The sequence below is a fragment of the Phyllostomus hastatus genome, unplaced genomic scaffold (genome assembly GCF_019186645.2).
Source record: "Phyllostomus hastatus isolate PE091 unplaced genomic scaffold, TTU_PhHast_1.1 phas_scaffold_255, whole genome shotgun sequence".
In the NCBI taxonomy this organism is placed as follows: domain Eukaryota; kingdom Metazoa; phylum Chordata; class Mammalia; order Chiroptera; family Phyllostomidae; genus Phyllostomus; species Phyllostomus hastatus.
Window position 1 is genome coordinate 265148 of NW_025334019.1, and position 21694 is coordinate 286841.

A 21694-nucleotide genomic window follows, 5' to 3' on the forward strand; every position below is an offset into this window, starting at 1 on the left:
CTAAACCATCAGAATGATGTAAATTAAAGCCACAATGAGATACCACTTCACACCGGTCAGAATGGCCATCATAAACAAATTAACAAACAACAAATGTTGTAGAGGTTGTGGAGAAGAGGGAACTCTAGTGCATTGTTAGTGGGATTGCAGACTGGTGCAACCACTATGGGAAACAGTATGGAATTTCCTCAGGAAACTAAAAATGGAAATGCCTTTTGATCTGGCAGTTCCACTACTAGGATTATATCCTAAGAAACCTGAAATACCAATCCAAAAGGTCCTATACATTCCAATGTTCATAGCAGCACAATTTACAATAGCCAAGTGCTGGAAGCAACCCAAGTGCCCATGAGTAAATGAATGGATCAAAAAACGATGGTACATTTACACAACGGAATTCTATGCAGCAGAAAGAAAGAAGGAGCTCCTACCCTTTGCAACAGCATGGATGGAACTGGAGAGCATTATGCTAAGTGAAATAAACCAGGCAGTGAAAGACAAATACCATATGATCTCACCATTAACAGGAACCTAATCAACAAAATGAACAAGCAAGCAAAGTATAGCCAAAGACATTAAAATTGAGAACAAGCTGGCAGTGATCAGAAGGGAGAGGGGAGGTCATAATGGGGGAAAAGGGTGAAGGGTTTACAGGAACAATTAAAAAGGACATATGGACAACAACAAGGGGGGTGGAAATGGGGGAGGGAGGTGGGAGGGCTGGGGTGGTAGGGAGGGGTGGGGAAAAGGCAGAAAATTGTACTTGAACAACAATAAATTTTTTCTTAAAAGATAAAGAGAGAATCTTAAAAGCAGCAAGAGAAAAGAAGTTAGTTACCTACAGGGGAGTTCCCATAAGACTGCTAGCTGATTTCTCAAAAGTAACTTTTCAGGCTAAGAGGTATTGGCAAGTCATATTCAAAGTCATGAAAAGCAGAGACTTACAGCAAAGATTGTTTTATCCAGGAAAGATATCATTTAGAATCAAAGGACAGATAAAGAGCTCCCAGACAAGAGAAAACTAAAGGAGTTCATCATCACCAAACCATTATTATATGAAATGTTAAATGGACTTATTTAGGAAAAAGAAGAAGATCGAAACTACAAACAATAAAATGGCAAAAAATATATATCTATCAACAATTGAATCTAAAAAACAAGCTAAGCAAACGAGAAGAACAGAGACAGAATCATGGATACAGAGAGTGTTTTGATGGTTGCCAGTTGGGAGGGAGATGTGGGGCAACAGGTGAAGAGGGGAGGGGATTATGAAGTACAAATAGGTAGTTACAGAATAGTCATGGGGATATAAAGTACAGTATAGGAAATGGAGTAGCCAAAGAACCTACACATAACCCATGGACATGAACAGTGGTGAGGAGATAGCCCTAAGGGATTATGGGGGTGCTGGGAGGAGGGGGGCAAAGAGAGAAAAATAGGACAACTGTGATAGCATAATCAATAAAATACAATTTTAAAAAGTCATGTATAGGGTGGGTGGGCTGGGATGGGAGTAAAAGATAGAAAACTGTACTTGAACAATTAAAATTAAATAAGTAAGTAAGTAAGTAAGTAAATAAATAAATAAATAAAACCAGCTAATTAGGACCACTAAAAAAAAAGTAATGTATAAATACAATAGACTACTACTTAGAATAAACAAGAACAAGTGACCGATACACAAATTAACATGGACATATATCAAAATAATTATGCTGAGTAAAATAAATGACACAGAATGATACAAATGATACAGTTATATACTGTATAACTGAATTTATATAAAAAGCTAGTAAAAGCCAACTAATCCATATGAGATAAAGCAAATCCATAACTGCAAAGTTAGTGGATGGATGGCAAATATGCACAAGGAAACATTTGGGGTTGATGTTAAATATTAAATATTGTAATTTGGTGATGATTCTCAGATGTATACACCTCTCAAAATTGATTAAATCAAATATTTTAAATATGTGCTGTATAAAATATATCTCAAAGTTAATTTAAAAAGAAATCTGGAAGAATGAGTTTGTAGATAACTAGACTGAGTCACTGAAATATACAAGTCTTAATAAGCCTTTGGATATTTTTATTACTTTTAATTTAAAAAAAAATTTCAGTTATGATTTTATTTTTAAAAAAATTTTTATTTAGTTCAATTACACTTGTCCTCATTTTCCCCACATTATTCTCCCCTGCCCAACCCACAACCCACCTCCCCCATTCAATACTGAAACCCTGTTGTCTTTGTCCATGGATCCTTTATACGTGTTCCTTGACGACTCATCCCCTTCTTTCCCCCATTATCCTCCTCCCTCCTACCCTCTGGTTACTGTCAGTTTGTTCTTTATTTCTATGTCTCTGGTTCTATTTTTCTCACTTGTTAGTTTTGTTGATTAGGTTCCATTTATAGGTAAAATATATGGTATTTATCTTTCACTGCCTGGCTTATTTCAGTTAGCATAATGCTCTCCAGATCCATCCATTCTGTTGAAAAGGGTAGGAGTTCCTTCTTCCTTTCTGATGCTTAGTATTCCATTGTGTAACTGTACCACAGTATTTTGATCCATTCATTTACTGATGAACACTTAGGTTGCTTCCAGCACTTGGTTATTGTAAATTGTGATGCTATGAACACTGGGGTGCATAGGTTCTTTTGAATTTGTGTTTCAGGATTCTTAGGGTATAATCCCAGCAGTGGAATTGCTGGGTCAAAAAGCATTTCCATTTTTAGTTTTCTGAGGAAATTCCATACTGTTTCCACAGTGTTGCACCAGTCTGCATTCCCACCAACAGCATAGTAGGGTTCCCTTTTCTCTGCAACCTCACCAGCACTTGTTTGTTTTTTTTTATGATGGCCATTCTGACTGGTGTGAAGTGGTACCTCATTGTGGTTTTAATTTGCATCTCTCTGATGGTTCATGATGCTGAGCATCTTTTCATATATCTCTGGGCCCTCTGTATGTCCTCCTTGGAGAATTGTCTGTTCAGGTGCTTTGCCTATTTTTTAGTTGGGTTTTTTGTCTCCCTGGTGTGGTATCTGTGAGTTCTTTATATATTTTGAGGATGAAACCTCTGTCCAAGGTATCATTGGCAAATACATATTCCCATATGGTTAGTTCCCTTTTCATTTTGCTGATGTTTTCTTTAGCTGAGCAGAAGCTTTTTTAATTGGATGTAGTCCCATTTGTTTATTCTTTCTTTTATGTCCCTACTCTAGGGGACATATCAGTGAAAATATTGCTGCATGGAATACCTGAAATTTTTCTGGCTATGTTCTCCTCTAGGACTTTTATGGTGTTGCAACGATACTACAAGGTCACTGTACTCAAAACAGTCTGGTACTGGCATAAGGACAGCAACATAGATAATGGAACAGAATAGAGAGCCCAGAAATAATCCCATGTCTCTATTGTCAATTAATATTTGACAAAGTGGGAAGGAGCATAAAATGAAGTAAAAATAGCCTCTTCAACAGATGGTGTTGGGGGATCTGGACAGCTACGTGCAAACAAATGAAACTCGATCCCCAACTTACACCATACACAAAAATAAACTCAAAATGGATAAAAGACTTAAATATAAGCCTTTGGATATTTTCAAGAAATGATTTGGAAGAACAAGCATACTTAATCCTTTATCTGAAAGAGTTTTTCATTTACCCTCTTCTTGTCTTCTGGCTCATATACATTGTCTTAGTGTAATGTAGGATTTAAGATTGAATTTAGAGGCCTGATCTATTAGAGATTATGTCATGAAGATAGATTATGATTTTGTATAATGATCTACCTCTACGTGACCCTTTAGTCAACAAAATTCAGGTGTTTCTCCTCTGTACTCTAAAGATTTTGATTCCTGAAAAACTATTATCTTCATGCTAATTCTAATCCCTAGTATAGTTCTTTGATCACATCTACAAACCTTCCACTCACTCCTCCTCATTCATCAACTACTTGGACACTAGTTTGGCAGCCTTACTTTTTATCTCACTCATTAATTGAACAAATATTTATTGAATTTTGTATCAGTTAGGATAGGTGAGATTGTGTTATAGGAACAAAAATCTAAAAAATGATGGTTTATTTCAACAAAACTCTTTGCTATCCTTTTTGCTCATACTACACATACAAAAATGATCAATAGTAGTGTGGTCTTTATATAATCATTTAGAGACTCAGGGTAATGGAAGTTCTACAATATCTAGTTGTGCCATCTGGATCATGTGGCCTTCTTGGTCATCACCTAAGAGGAGACATTACTGGGTAATTTCACATGAATATTTAAAATTTAGACCAAAAGTGATATATGTCACTTTTTCTCACAGCCCACTGGCAAGAACTAGTCACATGTACTCACTTAACTGCAAGAGAGCAGGGATGGGTAATCTTCCATTATGCCTGGAAAGAGAGTAAAATTAGAGATTGATGAGCACTAGAAGTTTCTACCACAGTGTTTAATATATGCCAGATTTCTTTCTAGGTGCTAGGGATACAGCAGAGAATAAGACAAACAAGGTCTCTGCTCTGTTAGACCTTACTTTGTCATTAGGAGCTATCAAACAAATAAGTAAACACATTCTAAAATATTCTCTTCTCTTGACTTCTCTTATTATCACACTCTTCTGGTTTTCTTTATATTTCTCAGGTTATTCTTTGTAGTATCTTTTTTTCCTTTATTCACACTATCCTGCTTTATACTTTAAAAAATATTTTAACACTTTTTATTGTTGTTCACATACAGGTTTCTTTTCAATTTTCACTTTTTTCTCCTTTCCCTTAAATATTGTGGTTCTTCAAGGACTTATGCCTTCTCTTCCTTAAAAAGAAATTATTACCTATGTACTACATGAACACATTCCCAGTATAACAACCACAAATATTACAAATAAAATTAATGTACTTCTTCCTCCACCTGCCTCCAGCCCTTTTATCTTCTTATTCTCTATTTCAGTGGTTCTCAAAACTGAGTGTATTCAGAATCACTTGGTGGGCTTATTAAAAACACTGTTTTTTGAACCACGTCCCAATAGTTTCTGACTCAGTGGGTCTCAGATGAGACCCAGTAATTTGTATTTCTAATATGTTCTTACATTATGATGCTGTGGCTGCTCCAGTGACCAGACTTTCAGAACCACTGCTTAACTTTTACCTCAAGGAATTTCATCTCATAAATGATTTCAATTACAATCTATAACCCTCTGTTATGAAGAATGAACAATAATTGAAACTTATGGGTAAGAACATAGCAAGGGAATAGAGACTTGCTGGGTTAATGATGAGTACAGAAGGAAAGCAAGAGTTTATAATTTACAAGCACCCTAATGGAAGTTGTTGAGTTCTCTGGGTATAGTATATATTTGTTAATTCTTTCTCCCATCTGCCATTGCCTCTTTAGTGCCACCCTGACATTACTTTGTGGAGATCATCACTGATGATCAATCATGTGCTTTGTTTATGTCCTGAGGGCAAAGTTGAATCTACCTCTGGTTCCAAGAATATATATGTAATATAGGCCTGGCCAATCACTCTGCTAGACCACAATATGAGATTAGGATATAAGCATGTGACTCAACTAAACCATTCCGATCCAATCAGATAATACCAGGAATCTTGTTCAAGCAATAGAGGGGAAAAAAGTGTTTTCTAATCTTTTGGATTTAGAGTCATGAAGTTCTAAACCAGGAGTAATTTGGTCACCATCTTGCCACAATGAAAGAAGAAGCTGTATGAAAAGAGACACAATGCCAAGGGAAGTATAACTGAGAAATGGAGAGAGCTCATGTCTTGATGACATTACAAGGTACTGGATTAGGTCATATTACCTTAAACTAGATCCATCCCTTGACTATTCTAAGTCATGGAGGTGGCAGGAGCCAAAATTCAAAGAGTTCCCTCCCCATTGGGTGGAGTTGTGGCTCCAAAAAGGCAGGGACAAATCCCACTGCTTTTTTTCTTTTCCTTGTACATTTTCTACTTGACTATGGACATGACAAAATCATGAAAGTGTGCAATTTGGGGTGCAAATCTAAAAAGGAGAGACTTGGGAACTGAAAAACACTGTGGAGGTAATAGGGAGTAGTAACTTGTGCAAGTGATGTTTTAAGGCTATTTATGAACTCCTGGCCTGACCCTGAAGTGCTCATGCATGGATTTGATACTAATTAATATACCAATGACTTTCAGAATTAAGCTGACAAGTATGTCTTCATTCAGGTCTCAGGCTGACCACTGGGTGGTGCATATCTTGGACAGACCCAGATAACACTGCAAAACTAAAAACTGAACTGACATTGGGATTAATAGCCCAGGGAAGACTAACACAAAAATATCAACATTTTGCTAGGATGAAAACAAAACTGAGAATCTCATAAAGTAATATTCAATATGTCTAAGATATAAACAATAAAGAAATACTTGGTATACAAATAAGCAGGAAAGTCTCAACTTATATGGGAAAAGACACTCAATAGGTGCCAATGAGAGGAGAGAAATGTTAGGATTATTTGACAAGGACTTTAAAACAGCTACTATAAAGAATCTCTAATGGGCAATTATGAACACTATTAAAACAAATATTAAGCAAATATTAAAATAGAAAGTATCGATAAAGAAATAAAAGATATACATTTACAATGTTTATGTCTTCTTGATGGATTCTTCCCTTGAGCATTATGAAGTGACCTTCTGGGTCTCTTTTTTTGAAGTCATATGATCTTACCTTTAAATGGGACATAATCAACAAAAGAAAAAAAAGCAAGCAAAATATAACCAGAGACAGTGAAATTAAGAACAATCTAACAATAGCTGGGGGGAGAGGACAGTGGGAAGAAGGGTTTTCAGGAACTACTATAAAGGACACATGGACAAAACCAAAGGGGAGGGTGGAAGCAAGGGAGCGAGGTGGGTTTTGCTGGGATGGGGAGCAGGGGTGGGGAGAAAATGCAGACAACTGTAATTGAACAACAATAAAATAATTTTAAAAAAGAAATAAAAGATATAAAGAGAACCAAATAGAAATTTAGAACTGAAACAATCAATGAAATAAAAAATTCACTGGATGGACTCAATAACAGAATAGAGATGACAGAGGAAAGAATAAGTGAGTTTTAGCCCACTAGAAATTAGCCAGTATGAAGAGAGAGAAAAGAGACTGAAAAATAATGAACAAAAACTTGGGGACCTGTGGGACAGTAACAAAAAATCTAAAATTTTCATTATTGAAATTCAAGAAGAAGAGAATGAGTGATAGATTGGAAAAATATTTAAAGAAATAATAACTAAAAATACTTCAAGTTTCTTAAAACCATAAACCTACAGATGCAAGAAAATTATCCAACCCTATCCAGGATATGCACAAAGGAAACAATGCCCAGACATATTATAAGCAAATTGCTTAGAACTAAGGAGAAAGAAAAAGTCTTGAAAGTGGCTATAGATTAATAATGTATTATCAATAGAGGAAAAGTGTATTTTGTATCCAAAATCATGGAGACCAAAAAGAAGCATGCAATATTTTTCAAGTGCTAATAGAACAGATTTGGCAACCCAGAATTGTAAATCCTGTAAACATATCTTTAAAATGAAGGTTAAATAAATACATTCTCAGATGAAGAAAAATAAAGGAAATTTGAAACTAAAAATCTGCTTAAAAAGAACAACTAAAAAGTTCTTCAGACAGAAAGGAAATGATACCAGAAGAAAACTTAAATCATAAAGAATGAAACAAAAAGCAACAGAAATGGTTAATCTGGTAAATATAACAGACCTCTCCCTTTCAGTTTCATAACGTGTCTGATGGGTGAAAGAAAGAAGATATAATAATGTTTGATAGGGTTTTTTATTAAATTTATCAGAGTAACATTGGTTAATAAGATTATATGGGTTTGAAGTGTACAATTCTATGACATAAACAATGATAGGGTTTTTACTGTATGTAGTTGTGATATATAAGATAACCATAGCATACATATGGAAAGGTAAAGATGTGTATATATTATATATATGGTTTCTACATTTTAATTGAATTAGCATAGTATTGATTTGAAATAGATTTATTGATTCTAAACAGATTGTGAAAAGTACACATTTGGTAAGAAATAGAGTAACCACTAAAAATACTGTACAAATTCAGAGGGAACACATAATCAATAAAATATACTTAAAAATACTTTTTATTTGATATAGTTCCATTTCTTTATTTTGTCTTTTGTTTCCCTTGTCTGGGTAGACATAGCTAATAAAAAATTGCTACAGGTATTTTGCTTCCTATGTTTTCTTCTAGGATTTTTAAGTCTTCAGGTCTAAATTTAAGTCTTTGATACATTTTGAATTTATTCCTGTCTGTGGTATTAGAAAGTGGTCTAGTTTTATTTTTCTGCATGTATCTGTCCAATTTTCCCAGAACCATTTATTGAATAACCTATGTTTAGCCCATTGTATGTACTTGGTTTCTTTGTCATATATTAAGTGACTCTAAAGGTGTGGGTTTATTTCTGGGTTATCTATTCTGTTCCATTGATCTAGGTGTCTGTTTTTATGCCAGTACCATGCTGTTTTGAATACAATGGCCTTATAATATAGTTTGATATTAGGTAGCATGATTCCTCCAACTTTCTTCTTTCTCAGGATCACTGTTGCTATGTGGAGCTTTTTGTGGTTCCACATACATTTTTGAAATATTTGTTCTAATTCTGTGCAATATGTCACTGGAATCTTGACAGCAATTGTGTTGAATCCATAGACTGCTTTGAGTAATACGGGCATTTTCATGATGTAAATTCTTCCTGTCCATGAACACGGTATGTACTTCTGTTTATTTGTATCTTTTATTTCTTTCTCAGTATGTTATAATTTTCTGAGTACAGATCTTTGACATCCTTGGTTAGGTTTATTCCCAGGTATTTTATTCTTTTTGAACCAATTGTGAATGGATTGTTTCCTTAATTTCTTTTCTGTTAGTTCCTTATTGGCATATAAAAATGCAACTTATTTCATGATATTAATTTTGTATCATGCTACTTTGCTGAATTCATTTATCAGTGCCAGTAGTGTATTGGTGGAATCTTTGGGTTTCTCGGTGTACAGTATCATGTCATCTGTGAATAAAGACAGTTTTACTTCTTCCTTTCCAATTTGGATGCCTTTTATTTCTTCTTCTTGTCTGATTTCTGTGGCTAGGACTTTCAGTACTATGTTGAATAGGAAAGGTGTAAGCTGACATCCATGTCTTGTTCCTGATCATCAGTGGAATGCTTATAGTTTTTGTCTATTTACTATGATGCTGGCAATGGGTTTGTCATATATGGTCTTTATTATGTTTAGGTATGTTCCCTCTATTCCCACTTTGCTGAGCATTTTTATCATAAATGGGTGCTGGATTTTATCAAATGCTTTTTCCGCATGTATTGATATAATCATGTGGTTTTTATCTTTCATTTTGTACATGTGGTGATTCACATTTACTGATTTGAGAATGTTGTAACAACCTTGCATTCCTGGAATAAATCCCACATGATCTTGGTGTATGATCTTTTTGATGCATCACTGTATTTGGTTTGTTAATATTTTGTTGAGGATTTTAGCATCTATGTTCATCAGGGACATTGGCCTATAATTTTCTTTTTTTAACATTTTATTTATTTACTTTTAGAGAGAGAGGAAGAGAGGGAGAGAACCATCAATGTGTGAGAGATACATAAATCAGTTGCCTCTTGCACACTCCCAACTGGGGACCTGGCCCACATCTGAGACATGTGCCCTGACCAGGAATCAAATGGGCAACATTTCAGTTTGCAGGCCAGCACTCATTCTACTGAGCCACACCAGCTAGGGCATCTGATTTTGGAATTAGGATAGCATAGGCCTCATAAAATGAGTTTGGAAGCCTTCCCCTCTCTTGAATTTTATGAACTAGTTTGAGAAGGAGAGGTGTTATTTTTTCTCATAATGTTTGGTAAAATTTACCTGTGAAGCCATCCAGCTCAAGGCTTTTGTTGGTTGGGAGTTTTTGGATTACTGCTTCAGTTTCACTAGGTGTAATCTGTCCATTCAGATTATCTGATTCTTCATGATTTACTTTTGGAAGATTGTATGTTTCTAGAAATTTATCCATTTCATCCAGGTTGTCCAGTTTGTTGGCATGTAGTTGTTCATAATACTTTCTTACAATTCTTCGTACATCTTTGGTGATAGTTATTTCTCCTCTTCCATTTCTGATTTTATTTATTTGTGTCCTTTTTTATGTATTTCATTGATTATGCTATTACAGTGCTCCCTTTTTCTCTCTCCTTTATTCCCCTCCACCCTGTACCTGCCTCCCACAATCATTCTCCCACCTTAGTTCATGTCTATGGGTCATGCATATAAGTTCTTTGGCTTCTCCATTTGCTATATTATTCTTAACCTCCCCCTGTCTATTTTCTACCTACAATTTATGCTGCTTATTCCTTGTACCTTTCCCCCTATTCTCCCCCTCTCCCTCCCTGCTGATAACTCTCCATGTGGTCTTTATTTCTGTGAATCTGTTCCTGTTCTAGTTGTTTGCTTAGTTCATTTTTGTTTCTGGGTGTTTTTTTTTTTAAGGCTCAGTTGTGGATAGTTGTGAGGTTGTTGTCATTTGACTGTTCATATTTTTTATCTTCTTTTTCTTAGGTAAGTCCCTTTAACATTTCATATAATAAGGGCTTTGTAGTGATGAACTCCTATAACTTGACCTTATCTGGGAAGCACTTTATCTGCCCTTCCATTCTAAATGATAGCTTTGCTGGAGAGAGGAATCTTGGATGTAGGTCCTTGTCTTTCATGACTTCAGCTACTTCTTACTTCTTTCCAGCCCCTTCTTGCCTGTGAGGTTTCTTTTGAGAAATCAGCTGAGTCTTATTGGCACTCCTTTGTAGGTACCGTCTCCTTTACTCTTGCTGCTTTTAATATTCTCTCTTTATCTTTGATCTTGGGTAATGTAATTATGATGTGCCTTGGTGTGTGCTGCCTTTAGTCTAACTTCTTTGGGACTCTCTGAGCTTCCTGGACTTCCTGGAAGTCTATTTCCTTTGACAGATTGGGGAAGTTCTCCTTCATTATGTTTTCAAATAAGTTTTCAATTCCTTCTCTTCCTCTTCTCCTTCTGTCACCACTATGATTTGGATGTTGGCATGTTTAAAGTTGTCCCGGAAGTCCCTAAGCCTCTCCTCATATCTTTTAATTCATATTTCTTCATTCTGTTCTGGTTGAATGTTTATTTCTTCCTTCTGCTCCAAACCATTGATTTGAGTCCTGGTTTCCTTTCCAACACTGTTGGTTTCCTGTACATTTTCCTTTATTTCACTTGTCATGGCCTTCAGTTTTTCCTCTATTTTGTGACCATACTCAACCATTTCTGTGAGCATCCTGATTACCAGTGTTTGGAACAGTGCATCTGATAGGTTGGCTATCCCTTCATCACTTAGTTATATTTTTTTCTGGAGCTTTGAACTCTTCTGTCATTTGAGCCATATTTTTTTTTGTCTTGATATGCCTGTTATGTAGTAAGGGGTGAAGCTTTAGTTATTCGCCAGGGCAAGGCAACTCAAGTCACTGCATTGTGGCACTGTATGTGGGCCAGGGGTCAGAGAGGGGTCAGAGAGGGAACAATGCCACTTGCTCAGCTCTCTACCAGCTTTCACTTACTTCCTCCACTATCCAAAAGCAAATTGGGTCCTTCTAGTGCTGATTCCTGGGGGGACAGGGTGGTTTTGTGTACATTCTAGGACCCTGTGTGTTTCTCCAAGGAAGTATCCTGTGAGGCCGGGAGTTTCTTCTGCCTCCTCAACCCTCACAGGTTTTTTCAGCGAGAGGTTTTGAGGTTTTATTTCTCTGTGCTGGAATCCTGGTTGCTCAGTCTACCTCACTCCCCAGTTGTTCCTCCTGGTTTATCCACAAGTAAATGTGGGACTGCTTGCTCCACCAGCCTCTGCCTTGCCCGGTCCTCCAGGTTCCACCTTACCACATGTCCTTTCCACCTCAGATGCCCATATCTTCCCCCTTACTGGTACAGTTGAATGTCTCTTCTTTAATACCTTGGTGGTTAGCCTTCCATACGGTTTGACTTTCTGGCTGCTCTGGTTATTTTTTGTTTTTAAATTTGTTGTTGTCTTTCTTGTGGTTGTGCAAGGAGGCACAGTGTATCTACCTATGCCTCTATCTCCCTTTTTTTTCTTGATGAGTCTGATTGTTTGTCAATCTGTTTATCTTTTCAAAGAAACAGCTTTTGTGTTCATTGAGCTTTTGTATTGCCTTTTTAGACTGTATTTCTTTTATTTCTGTGCTGATCTCATTTATTACCTTCCTCCTAGTCACTTTGGGCTTTGTTTGTTTTTCTTTTTCAAGCTCCTTTATGTGTGAAGTTAAATCATTTATTTGAGCTCTTTCTGTTTTTTGTTTGTTTGTTTATTCCTGTTTTTGTTTTTGTTTTTTGAGATAGGCCTGTAATGCTATGAATTTCCCTCTTAGGATTGCTTTCCCAGTGTCTCACAGATTTTGGATTATTATGTCCTCATTTTCATTTGTTTCAAGGTATGTTTTGATTTTTTTCCTTGATCTCATTGTTGACCTGTTCATTGTTTAATAACATGTTATTTAGCTTGAAAGTGTTTACATGCTTTTCAGTATTTTTCTTTTTAAAAATATTTTATTTATTTATTTTTAGAGAGGGGAGAAGGGAAGGACAAAGTGAGAGAGAGAACTATAAATGTGTGGTTGCCTCTCATGCACCCAATACTGTCAACCTGGCCTACACCCAGCCATGTACCCTGAGTGGGAATCGAACAAGCAACCCTTTGGTTCACAGCCTGCATTCAATCCACTGAGCTATACCAGCCAGGACTCAGTGTTCTTCTTTTGATTGAATTCTAGTTTCATAGTATTATGATCAGAGAAGATACTTCATATAACTTCAATCTTCTTAAATTTATTGAGACTTGTTTTGTGTCCTAATATGTGGTCTATCCTGGAAAATGTTCCATGTATACTTGCAAAGTATGTATTTCTGATGCCCTGGTGTGAAATCCTTTCAAGATTTCAATTAAATCCATTTGATCTAGTGTGTCATTTAAGGCCACTGTCTTTTTGTTGACTATCCATCTGGGAGACTTATCCACTGAAGTCAGTGGGGTATTAAAATTCCAAACTATGACTGTATTTCTGTTTAGCTCTCCCTTTATGTCCATTTAGATTTGCTTTACATATTTATTTGCTCTTATGTTCAGTGCATAACTTTTTACTAGGGTTATATCCTCTTGTTGGATTGTTCCCTTTATCATTTATATTGTCCTTCTTCATCTCTTACTATAGCCTTGGTTTCAAAGTCTATTTTGTTGGGTATAAGTACTACTACCACAGCTGTTTTTTCCTTGCCATTTGCATGAAATATCTTTTTCCATAGCTTTACTTTTAGTCTGTGTGTATCTTTCAATCTGAGATGGGTCTCTTGGAGGCACCATATATGGGTCTTGTTTTATCCATTCAGCTACCCTATGTCTTTTGGTTGGAGCATTTAAGCCATTTACATTTAAGGTGATTATTGATAGATATGTATGTAGTGCCATTTTATTGTTAGACTGTTTTCCTCTGGGTTTTTTTCTTTCTTCTCCTCCTGCTCCCCCCCTCCTATTCCTCCTCCTCCTCCTCCTCTTCTTCTTCCTTTTTCTTTTGTTTTGTTTTGTTTTCTTTTCTTTTCTTCTCTTCTCTTCTCTTCTTCTCCTTCTCGAGTTGGCATTAACAAGCTCCTTTAGATTTTTTTTTCTTTTCTGGTAAGCTCCTTATTTCTCCTTTGATTTAAATAATAGCCTTCCTGGGTAAAGTAGCCTTGGTTGTAGCCTTGGTTGTAGGCATATTTCATGCCTCTCCCTTCTGGCCTGAAATGTTTCTGTTGAGTAATCAGATGCAGTCTAATTGGTGCTCCCTTGTAGATAACTACCTACTTCTTTCTTGCAGCTTTTAGGATTCTCTCTTTGTTTTTAAGCCATGTAATTTTAATTATAATGTGTCTTGGTGTAGGCCTCTTTGGGTCCAACTTGATTGGGACTCTCTGAGCTTCCTGGACTTGTATGTCTTTTTCCTTCACCAGATTAAGGAAATTTTTGGTCATTATTTCTTCAAATAGGTTCTTGATCCCTTGCTTACTCTCTTCTCCTTCTAGTGTTCCCATGACACAGATGTTGTTACTATTCATGTTGTCCAAAAATGTTTCTTAAGCTCTCCTCATTTAATTTTTTTTTCTATTTGCTGCTCTGCCTGTGTGTTTTCTTTTTATACCTTGATTTGATCCTTGGCTTCATCTAATTCTCCAGTGTATTGTTTATTTCAGATATTGCATTCTTTATTTCTATCTGGTTCTTTTTTATGGTTTCTATGTATTTTCTCATGTTTTTAAGTGTTCTTATAGTCATTACTCTAAATTTTCTATCTGATAAATTGCTTGCCTCCATTTCATCTAATTCTTCCACTGGAGAATTCTCATACTTTCATTTGGGATCTGTTTCTTGTCTTCCTATTTTGGCTGTTTCTTTTTATTTTACACCTTAGTTTGTTAAACTAATCAGCTGTTAAACCAAAGTTGTTTAACTAATCAAGCTATAATCAGCAGCCTGGCTTAAGCTCCACAGGGTGGGACAGAGTACTTTCCACAGGTGGGGCTATTGCTTCCTCTTAGGCTGATGCACTCTGCCCAAAAGATGACTCTGCCGTGTGGGGGATTACTCAGCACAAAGATCCTGGTGGTTGTTCCTTCAGTTCTCTCCCCAGATCCACCAACCTTAGGCTCTCCTTAGGCCTATCTAGTCCATTCTGTCCTCCTTCTGTCAGAACCCAGGGTAAGTGGTTGCAAACAAAATTTTGTGCATTGGCCCTTTAAGAAGTTCTCTGCAGCTCCAGCCATATCTCCCTAGCACACAGAAACCCCAGTGCTTTTCACAGCTAGAAGTAATCTGGGTCCCTTTCTGGCTCTGGTGCTGTAGGTTTACACCCCACACTTTCAGAGGTAACTCATTGGCCACTAAAATATCCATCCAGAACTTCAGCTGCTACCCATAGGAGCCCAGCCAGCCCTCTCATGCCTCCTCCACACTCCCTACCAGTCTTGTTGTGGTGAAGTGTTTTCTTCCATCTGTCCTTGGTTATAAGGTTTCTCTCCAGCTAGTGTTCAGTTGGTTATTCAAGATGATTTCTCTACAATTTAATTGTAATTCCAGATTGGTCCTGGGAGGAGGTTAGTGTAGCTTCCACTTATTGCTCCACCATCTTGGATCTCTCAAATGTAAATGATCTAAACCACCAATTAAATGACAGGTTTTCAGGCTGGATGAAAGAAAACATGATCCAACTACATGCAGTACATGGGAATTAACTCAAATGTTTTTCAGTGGGTGAGTGAATAAATGTCAACACATTCATACAATAGAATATTATTCAACAATATAAAAGAACAACTTTGTTACATACAAAAACTTGATTGATTTTCAAAGGTATTATGCTGAATGAAAAAAAGCCAGGCTCAAAAGATTGCATATTGATTTCAAATATATGGCATTCTTTAAAAGACAAAACTAAAAATGGAGAACAGATAAGTGGTTGCCAGGTGTTAAGGGTTGGGGAAGAGTATATGACCATAAAGGGACAGTACAAATGAGATTCTTAGGGTAATGGAACCATATTATTTCCTACTTATGGTGATAGTTACATGAAATTATACATGTGTAAATTTTTACACCAAAAGAAAAAAAGTCAATTTAGTGTATAATAATTTTTATTAAATTTATTTAAATTTAGTGTATTATAAATTTTATTAAATTTATTAATTGTATTAAATTTATTAAATTTATTTTATTAAAATTTATTTAATTTTATTAAATTTAAATTTATTAAATTTTTATTAGATTTTAAATCACTATTGGGGTGATATTGTTTAATATGATTATATGAGTTTCAAATGTACAATTCTATGACACATAATCTGTATATTACATTGCATTAAATCATCTTCCATTACCACATGTTGTATTTTAAAAAATAAATTTAGTCTGGGTAAGATGGCAGCATAGGTGTATATAGTACTTTCATCCTCCTACAACAACATAAAAATTACAACAACAACCATCATCTAAAACTGTCTGAGATCTAGCTGAATGGAAATCCTATAACTAAGAATATAAAGAAGTAACTTCATCAAGAAAGGATAAAGGACAGAGACACAGAATGGGCTGGGCCCACACATGGCAGATAAATATTGAGAGAAATATTTCCTTTGCAGGGATTTCCCTGAGAAGCAGGGTGTTTCAGCCCCACATCAGGCCCAACACCCAGGGTTTCAGTGACAGGTAGAAAATTCCCCATAATTCAGGCTGTAAAAATCAGCTCAATTGAGCCTGAGTGAGACAAAGGTCTTCTGGAGTCCCAGGTATTCTTGTTCAAGGACTCCCACACAGACTTACACTGACTCACTCCCTCTGAGCTCCAGCACTAGGAAATCAGTTTGAAAGGCACCAGGGGCACACAGGGAGAAACTGAATTGTCTGGCATCAGGGCAAGAGCCGAAGGGGCAGCTTTCTCCCAGAGAGAAGTGATGGCAGAGGCTATTGTTCCTTTTCTGAGCCCTAATCTCACAGAGCCAGCAGGTGGGTGCCATATCTATTATATTTTGCCATGTATAATGCACACTCATGTATTTGGCTCAAACTTTCAAAAAAATTCTTTCATTTTAATTTTTAATTAATTAATTAATTTATATTTAGATAATTGTTTTTTGCATTATAAAGGAATTTTAGCATTTACTTTTGAACATATTATGGCATGAGAAATTTTATGTAACAAATAATTATAAAACACAAGAACAGATAGAAGGTACAAGACATTTTATGTACCAGTAACAAATTTACAATATTTACACATCATTGGTACCACCCATGTATAACTCACATACTTATTTTTCCCATCTTTATTTTTTGCCCCAAAATTTGGGCAAAAAAAAGTGTGCATTAAACATGGAAAAATATGGTAAGTCTCTATTAGCCTGGCTCACACTCAGGGGTGGTCCTTGGAACATTTGCTGGCCTACTCCTGGCACAGTGTTGGTAAAAGCCAGACTTGGAGAGCTGCTTGGTCCTTCCCAGGAACAGCCCAGTCCAGCAGAGGCAGCCAAACTGTGGATCACTTGTATCTTCAAGCGTGTTTCCAAAGGCAAGGCACAGACAGTGTGTCTGACATTGACCTGAGTCAGAGTCCCTCCCTAGGGGTCCAGAACAAACATGCCAAGACTCCAGTGCCAGACAACAATGGAGCGTGATCCAAGAAACATAAAAAACAGTATAGTCAAAGGGTAATTGCAAAAGGCACTAAATTTTGTAGAGGAGAATTCTATTTTTCTCCTTTTTGAATGTTTTGCTGCTTTCTTTTACACACAATATATTTTTTATTTTCTTCTTTTCCATTTTCTGTTTTTTCTTTTTTATTCTACTTAATTTCTTTTTCTTTTCCTATTTGTTTTTTTGTTTTTCCTTTCTACTTTTCTTATTCTTTTTTCTTTTTAAATATTATTTTATTTCTTCTTTTTATTTTTATATTTTTATTGTTATGTTTTATATACTATTACATTTTTGTTTCTTTCTTTTTACCCTTTTTCTTTTTTCTTGCTTTTTTCTTTTTCTCTCTTTTTTTCTTTTGTGGATCAGCATACACTCAGTGGCTGCACATAGTGATCTCAAAGTTCACCAGTCTGAGGATTGATCCTATGTATGAAGGGACCAGCAGCAATCAAGACTCAATTACAGTAGGAGAGCCCACAAAACCCAAACAAATGATATTCCTAGAGCACCTATCTAAGGAGGACAAGGAGACCACATCATTGGGTCCCATAGGACACCTACTACATAAAGTCACCCTATGAATATTGGCAGTCATAGTAGATCTATCTAGTACATAGAAACAAGCACAAAGAGAAACAAAGAAACAGGCACCAAATGAAAGAACAGGAGGCATCTCTAGAAAAAAAAAAGAGCTAAATGAAATGGAAGGAAGCAATTTATCAGATATAGAGTTCAAAGTAATGGTTATAAGGATGCTCAGGGAACTTAATGAGAACTACAATAACATGAAAAATGACATAGAAACCATGAAAAGGGGCCAACTGGAAATGAAGGATAACATATTTGACATCAAGAATACACTGTAAGAAATAAAATGTTGGTTGGATGAAACAGAGAATCATACCAGTGATTTCGAAGACAAGGTAGAGAAAACACACTGTGAGGGCAACAACAAGAAAAAAGACTAAAAGAATGAGAATAGTTTAATGGAACTTTGGCACAACATGAAACATAACAACATCTACATCATAAGGATACCAGGTGGAGAAGAAATAGAGCAAGGGATAGAGAACCCATTTGAAGAAATAATGAAAAAAAATGTCCTTAACCTGGTAAAACAAGAAGTCACAAATGTTTAGGAAGCATACAGAGACCCAATCAAGATGAACTCAAAGAGATCCATACCAAGACACATCATAATTAAAATGTCAATGTTTAAAGACAGAGGTTCTTTTTAAAAATTAATTAATTAATTTTAATTGTTGATCAAGTACAGTTTTCTGCCTTCCCCCATCCCTTCCCACCCCCCATTACTATCCATGTGCCCTTTATGACTGTTTCTCAAACCCTTCACCCTTTTCCCCTGAAATCCCCTCCCCTCTCCCCTCTGGTCACTGTCAGCATGTTCTTAATTTCAGTGTCTTTGGTTATATTTTGCTTGCTTGTTTCTTTTGTTGATTAGATTCTTGTTAAAGGTGAAATCACATGGTGTTTGTCTTTAACCACCTAGCTTATTTTGCTTAGCATAAAGCTTCCCAGTTGCATCCATGCTGTTGCAAAGGGTAGGAGCTCCTTCTTTTTTTCTGCTGAATAGAATTCCATTGTGTAAATATACCATAGTTTTTTGATCCATTCATTTACTGATGGGCACTTGGGTTGCTTCCAGCACTTGGCTATTGTAAATTGTGGTGCTATGAACATCGGAGTGCAGAGGATCTTTTGGATTGCTGTTTCAGATTTCTTAGGATATAATCCTAGTAGTGGAACTGCCAGATCAAAAGGCATTTCCATTTTTAGTTTCCTGAGGAAATTCCATACTGTTTCCCATAGTGGTTGCACCAGTCTGCAATCCCACTAACAATGCACTAGGGTTCCCTCTTCTCCACAACCTCTCCAACACTTGTTGTTTGTTGATTTGTTTATGATGGCCATTCTGACCAGTGTGAGGTGGTATCTCATTGTGGTTTTAATTTGCATCTCTCTGACAGCTAGTGATACTGAGCATCTTTTCATGTGTCTCTGGACCCTTTGTATGTTCTCATTGGAGAAGTGTCTATTCAAGTCCTTTGCCCATTTTTTAATTGGGTTACTTGCCTTAGAGTGTAGTCATGTGAGTTCTTTATATATTTTAGAGATTAAACTCTTGTCTGTGGTATCATTGGCAAATATGTTTTCCCATATGGTTGGTTCTCTTTACATTTTAATGCTGTTTTCTTTAGCCTTGTAGAAGCTTTTTATTTTGATCAGATCCCATTTGTTTATTCTTTCCTTTACCTTGCTCTAGGGGACATATTAGTGAAAATACTGCTGTGTAAAGACAGAGGTTCTTAAAGGCAGCAAGAGAGAAACAGTTACCTACAAGGGAGTTCCCATAAAACTGTCAGCTGGTTTTTCAACAGAAACACTTCAGGCCATAAGAGATTGGCATGATGTATGCAAAGTAATGAAAACAAGAACCTTAAACCAAGACCACTGTACCCACCAAGGCTATCACTTAAAATTGATGGTGATTTCAATGTCTCTGATTATATTTTGCTTGCTTGTTTGTTTTGTTGATTAGGTTCCACTTAAAGGTGGGATCATATTGAAATTAAGAACAATCAGACAGTAACCAGAGGGGAGGTTGGAGGGGACAATTGGGGGGTCAGGGGAAGGGTTTTCAGGAATAAGTATAAAGGAGACATGGACAAAACCAAGGGAGGTGTAATCAGGGGAGGGAGGTGCAGATGGCTGGGGTGGAGGGAATGATGAGGGGTAAATGCAGATAAATGCTGTACTTGAACAACAATGAAATGCAGATAAATGCTGTACTTGTACAACAATGAAATAATTTTTAAAATAGGGAAAAATACTAAATAAATAAATAACATTGATGGTGAAATAAGGAGCTTCCCAGGGGGTGGGGGAAGGGGCTAAAAGAGTTCATTACCATCAAACCAGCATTGTAAGAAATACTAAAGGGTCTGCTTTCAGAAGAAAAAGAAACAGAGACCTGGCTGGCGTAGCTCAGTGGATTGAGCACAGGCTGCGAACCAAAGCATCGCAGGTTCAATTCCCAGTCAGAGCACATGCCTGGGTTGCAGGCCACAGCCCCCAGCAACCTCACATTGATGTTTCTCTCTCTCTCTCTCGTTCTCCCTCCCTTCCCTCTCTAAAAAAAAAGAAAGAAAGAGAGAGAGAAAGGATCATAAGCATAAATAAAAATGGCAATGAATAAGTACCTATCAATAATAACCTAAAATGTAAATGGATTAAGTGATCCAATCAAAAGACATAGGGTAGCTGAATAGATGAGAAAACATGACCCACATATATGCTGCCTACAAGAGACCCACCTGAGAACAAAAGATTCACACAGGCTGATAGTGAAAGGATGGAAAAAATATTTCATGCAAATGGAAACAAAAAAAATCTGGCATTGTAATACTTATATCTGGCAAAACAGACTTCAAAACACAGGCCATAATAAGAGACAAAGAAGGTCACTACATAATGCTAGAAGGATTGATCCAAAAAGAGGATATAAACCTGACAATCATATATGCACCCAATATACGAGCACCTAAATATATAAAGAAAATCTTGATGGACTTTAAGGGAGAGATGGACAACGAACAATCAGTAGGAGATTTTAACACCCTGCTGTCATCAGTGGATAGATCATCCAGACCAAAAAATAAAAAATTTAAAAAAATTAAAAAAACAAGGCAACAGCGACCTTAGACAACACACTAGATCAAATGGAATTCATTGATATTTACAGAACACTCTATCCCAAAGCAGCAGAATATATATTCTCAAGTGCATATGGAACATTCTCAAAGATAGACCACATGTTAGGACACAAAATAAGTCTTAACAAATTCAATAACATTGATCATATCAAGCATCTTCTCAGATCAAATGGCATGACAATATAAATCAACTGCAATATGAAAACTCAAAAACATTCAAACAATGGAGACTAAATAGCATGTTATTAAACAATGAATGGGTTACCAATGAGATCAAGGGAGAAGTTAAAAATTACCTGGAAACAAATGAAAATGAACACACAACCACCCAAAAGCAATGGGACACAGTAAGAGCAGTCCTGAGAGTAAAGTTCATAGCATTATAGGCCTACCTAAAGAAGATAGAAAAAACTCAGATAAACAATTTAACCCAACACCTAAAATAACTTATAAAACAGCAACAACAAAGCCTAGAGTAAACAGAAGAAAAGAAATAATAAAGATGAGAGTGGAAATGAATGACAGAGAGATTAAAATAACAATACAAAAGATCAGAGAAACCAAGAGCTGATCCTTTGAAAAGGTAAAGATTGATGAACCTTTAACCAGACTCATCATGAAAAAAAAG